This window comes from Trichosurus vulpecula, chromosome 6, assembly GCF_011100635.1.
Source record: "Trichosurus vulpecula isolate mTriVul1 chromosome 6, mTriVul1.pri, whole genome shotgun sequence".
Taxonomy (NCBI): domain Eukaryota; kingdom Metazoa; phylum Chordata; class Mammalia; order Diprotodontia; family Phalangeridae; genus Trichosurus; species Trichosurus vulpecula.
The window spans coordinates 269,648,353-269,653,354 of NC_050578.1; the positions used below are offsets into that span (position 1 = coordinate 269,648,353).

Below are 5,002 nucleotides of genomic sequence, written 5' to 3' on the forward strand. Positions count from 1 at the left end.
CCATTTCCTTAGTTAATGACTACAACTGAGGTGACATCTGTAAATCTGAAAAAGGATAATAGGATAAAGGGAGGGGGAGACCCTCTCCATCCTTTTACAGTACTTTTACAGTAAAGGAAAGCAGGTCACAGTGGCCCTATTCTTAATAAATCTTTGAACCAGAACTAGAAGAACAAAAAGTTTTAGGACCAAAAAAAAAAAAAAAAAAAGAAAGTAAGTTTCCCAGAGGCTGAGTAATCAGGCTGTCACAGCCTCAGAATTTTTCCACTTCCTTATTTCTTGATTTTTAAACATTTCTAAGTATAGATATGAATGGATATAGATATATGTTTACACATATATATTCTCTGCGAAATCTACACATTTTATTTTCTTACTACCTCACACACTTAGCTTTATTTTCCCTATCATCCCTAACTTCCCCTGGGCTGCTTTGTCTCTGATTACTTCTCAGTTCTAAAAGCTGCTGGCTTTTTATAATTAAATTTTAGTCTGGTATTCCAACTAGGCCAGTGTTGGAACCAAAAAGAAGCTAAATCTCTCACTGAAAGCCTAAAAGTGGGAGTTCTTTCCCAATGTTCTCTTTCTCTAATTATGGATCTTAGAGATTTCTCGCCCCAAACCATGGAACTTTTCCCAGACACACAGACAAGACATTGACAAGACAGCATGCATTTAAAATAAAATTGGAAACCAATTTAGAATTCAGACCATTCAAAAGAAAACTCAGCAAAAACTCATGTTTCTACCATTTACCCTCATATCCTCCCTGCAGGCTTTTCCCCCATTATTTCATTAATGGTCCTTAGAGGAACTATCACTCATTTATTTTTCTTTCCAGGGGAATTTACCCCTATCCAGGAGAATTCACTCCTTCTGGACCCTTACTTCCTTAATAACCCATCCTACCCTCCTGAAGGGCTATCTGGAAAAAATACTTGTGTCAGGAGAATCCACTCCTTTTTCTGTTTTTCTAAATTGATTTTTTCACTTTAATTAATCTGGTCCTGAGATTCTTAACAGTCTATGAGCAAAAGTGTCAAAGCACAAGAACCATTTAAAATTAAAGGGACATGTCTTTCTCGTCCTCCAGAATTTTTTTGCTCAAGACATCTTAAAATCCCAGATGAGCCACCAATTGTTAGAAACATACTTAGTATTGGAATAAACAATACTTGTTGGGAATCCAGGAAGATTTTCATTATATTGTACATTTATTCTTTCTGCAAAAAATGTGTACATTCCCTGAACGGAGTACAGGGAGAGTACAAGGACTCAGACAAATGCCAGTCCTTTTAGTGACTCCCAATTTTTATATCCCTCCTGGCTCTTCATTGGCCAGATGCAAACCCATGACTGCCTATGTCATGCCCTCCTCAAACAGCTCCTTAAGCATGCATACAAGCCTGTAACCTTTCACCCTATCAGAAGCCTGGTCTCTATCACAACTCTGATTAGAACCAATTACCTGACTTACAATCTGCTGTCACTATCCTGTGGAAATAAAAATTCCTCCCACCATTTCTCACAATACTGATAATCTCACCACACACACACACACACACACACACACACACACGCCTGGAAGGCAGAAGGCCAGGGAGAGCTGCCTTGCTCTTGTTTGGCTGCTGTTGGTGCTGCTGCTACTACAGACCTCTGGATGGGGATCCAACCAGAAGGAGAGGAAGAAGCTCTGAAGGCCAGGGATAGGCCTTGGCTGGGCAGACTGTTCCTCAGCTTCCAAAAATTCATCTATGCAGGGATGGGCCCTAGCATATGTTGTTGTGGTGTGTCGTTTATTTTTGAATAGGACCATGACATCAGGGAAATGATGACATGACTTGCGGTTGACTGTTATTTGAGTGAGGGAGGGCTGTGCAAGGTCACCAGCCTCACTTTCTCCTCCAGAGTTATCTGGGTCCAGTGGCCTGATGTTCACCAAGATGTCTGGAGACTAGCCAAGATGCGCTGGGAGATTCTGGCCTTTTCAGGCTAAAGCCTTTTCAGGTTCTCACTTGGAATGAGGTAATTCCCATGCAGTAAATAGGCCTCTTTAAGAAGTGAGACCAGGATTTGGAGAGGTGATCAGAATGGTGTTGGGGAAACTCTATGTCTCAGATTGAGAGGGGAGTGATGCAACTGGTGATGGAACAAAAGAGAAACCTTTTAAAACCAGCCTAAAGGCTTTGATGACAGTAGGAAAGGAGCCATTTCCTACCCTTTATGTGGATTCACAAAAAGAAAATGAGAGATGGGATATTATTTCCAAATCATGGCTGAAGAACATTAAAAAATATGGCACAGGGAACAAATGAAGAATGAATCTCGAGATAAAAAGAGGCAGAAGACATTTTGAGATGGGAAAAAAACCTAGAGGAAGCAAAGATTACCATTAAACGGAATTCAAGTCTTCCAGAGGCAAAATGTGTAAAGGTTTGTGCTTTAGAAGCACATCGAGGCCAACGAGTGAAGGTGTTTGGCTGGGTGCACAGGTGCATATGCAAGGACAGAATTTAATGTTTCTTCTATTAAGAGATGGCACAGGATATCTTCAGTCTCTTGTCAGATGAACTGTGTCAGTGTTACAATGGAGTGGTCTTGTCTACAGAGAGTAGCGTGGCAGTATACGGAATGCTCAGTCTTACCCCAGAAAGCAAGCAGGCACCAGGAGGCCATGAGCTGAGCTGTGACTATTAAGAATTGATTGGCTTAGCCCCTGCTGGAGGAGCTGATAACCTGATAAATGAAGAGTCTGATATAGATGTTCAGCTTAATAATAGACACATGGTGATCCGAGGAGAGAACATGTCCAAAATCTTGAAAGCACGTTCAGTGATCACCAGATGCTTTAGAGATCACTTTTCTGATAGGGGATATTGTGAAGTCACTCCTCCAACATTAGTACAAACACAGGTGGAAGGCGGTGCTACGCGTTTCAAACTTGACTATTTTGGAGAAGAGGCATTTTTGACTCAGTCATTACAGTTATATTTGGAGACTTGCCTCCCAGCTTTAGGAGATGTCTTTTGTATTGCTCAGTCATACAGAGCAGAACAGTCCAGGACACGAAGACATCTAGCAGAGTACACTCACATTGAAGCCGAGTGCCCTCTCCTGACTTTTGATGATCTCCTGAACTGTCTGGAAGACTTGGTTTGTGATGTAGCAGACAGGATCTTAACATCACCTGCAGCAAGCTTATTATATGAACTCAACCCCACTTTTACACCCCCCAAAAGACTTTTCAAATGGATGAACTACTCAGATGCCATTGTGTGGCTAAAGGAACATGATGTAAAGAAGGAAGATGGCACCTACTACGAATTTGGAGAGGATACCCCAGAAGCTCCTGAGAGACTGACGACAGACATCATTAATGAACCAATCTTGTTGTGTCGATTTCCTGCAGAGATCAAGTCCTCCTATACGCTGCGATGTCCTGAGGATTCCTGGCTTACTGAATCTGTAGATGTGTTGATGCCAAATGTCGGTGAAATTGTGGGAGGTTCCATGCATATCTGGGATGGTGAAGAACTGCTAAAGGGATACAAGAGAGAAGACATTGATCCCACTCCCTACTACTGGTACACTGATCAGAGAAAATATGGTGCATGTCCTTATGGAGGATATGGCTTGGGCTTGGAACGATTCTTAACTTGGATTTTGAACAGATACCACATTCGAGATGTGTGCCTGTATCCACGCTTCATCCAGCGCTGTACACCCTAACTGTCCAGTGAGTGACAGCAATAGGAAAAGGTACACACAGCTTAATGGAAAGGTACAACTTCCCAAAATGAAATGATCCATCCCTTTTTTTTTTGTCCCATCCGTGTCACTGTGTTATCTGTTCTCATTGCTATAAAACAGTTACAATTATTTGAGATGTCCCAAGAATAAAATTACCTCGTGATATCTATGTTGTCATCCTTAGAAAAATAGTTGCCATTATAAACATTGGGGGAGGGATATTGTGGCATATTAGTGTGCAGTTACTAACATATTTAAGCTCTTGATTACAGTTTGTATAGGACCATGTGTCTCGTGCCATTTAGCACTGACGGCAGGTATTTCTACTGAATCCTGAAATTTTTATGTTCTTTTCTGTGCTCCTGCATTTCTTATGTTTTGAGATTTGTAGCATCTTATTCTTTCAGTGAATTAAGAATCAAAAGCTTGGAATAAAATTGACAGCTAATAAATAGAAAAAAAAAGAAGTGAGACCAAGGGATGGCCCCTTTAATTAAAAAAAAATCAAACTGGAAGGGGTAGATCCTCAAAATTGCTGTTCCAAAGAGAAACAGTCACCATTGGTATGACTCTAAGCCAAGAGGGCCCAAAATTGAGCCATTAAGTGAAGCTTGGGTAGGGACCCACTGTGGTCCAACCTATGAGCTTCAGAGTGAAATATGTCTAAAGTTTTGTCAGGAAGGAAGGATTATGTGCATGGTAGAAACTACTGTGTCCCAGTTATGCCAATTCTACCCCTTAGTTATTGGCCATGTGATCTCTATCATCTTTGGAGGGTCCCCATGCATCTGCTGATGTCTAATCACTTAATAACCTCTGATTGGTTAATCAAATGGAGGTTGTAACAACGAAGTTGCCAGCCACTGCTGTGGAGGTGAAAGACCCATAAGAATACCAATAACACCAGCACACAGCACACCTGCTAGCACAGGTTCTTTGATCTGCTTTTCTAAGGAAAGTAACTTTAAGAACTTTACAATCTCACTTTAATTAAACATACATATATCACCTCCAATCTCTAACCCTAACCCTAACCTTAAATTCACTTAGTTCAGGGTAAAAAAGTCAGCACCCCAAACTTCAGAGAAAACACGAGCAGAAATTACAAGCAGAAATTACAATAAAAGAGCAAATAACACAAATCAACAGACAGGCTGTCATCTCTCTGTCCATAGCAATACATACATAGTTACCAGAGAGAGAGAGAAGCACCAACATATGAGTTTGCAAAAGGGGGCGCCCCTTAATGGCT

General features: G+C 41.0%; 1 pseudogene; it reads left to right on the forward strand.

The window, feature by feature from the left end:
* Positions 1-2,084: 2,084 nt before the first annotated feature.
* Positions 2,085-3,775, forward strand: LOC118853960 (annotated as a pseudogene).
* The last annotated feature ends 1,227 nt before the right edge of the window (positions 3,776-5,002 follow it).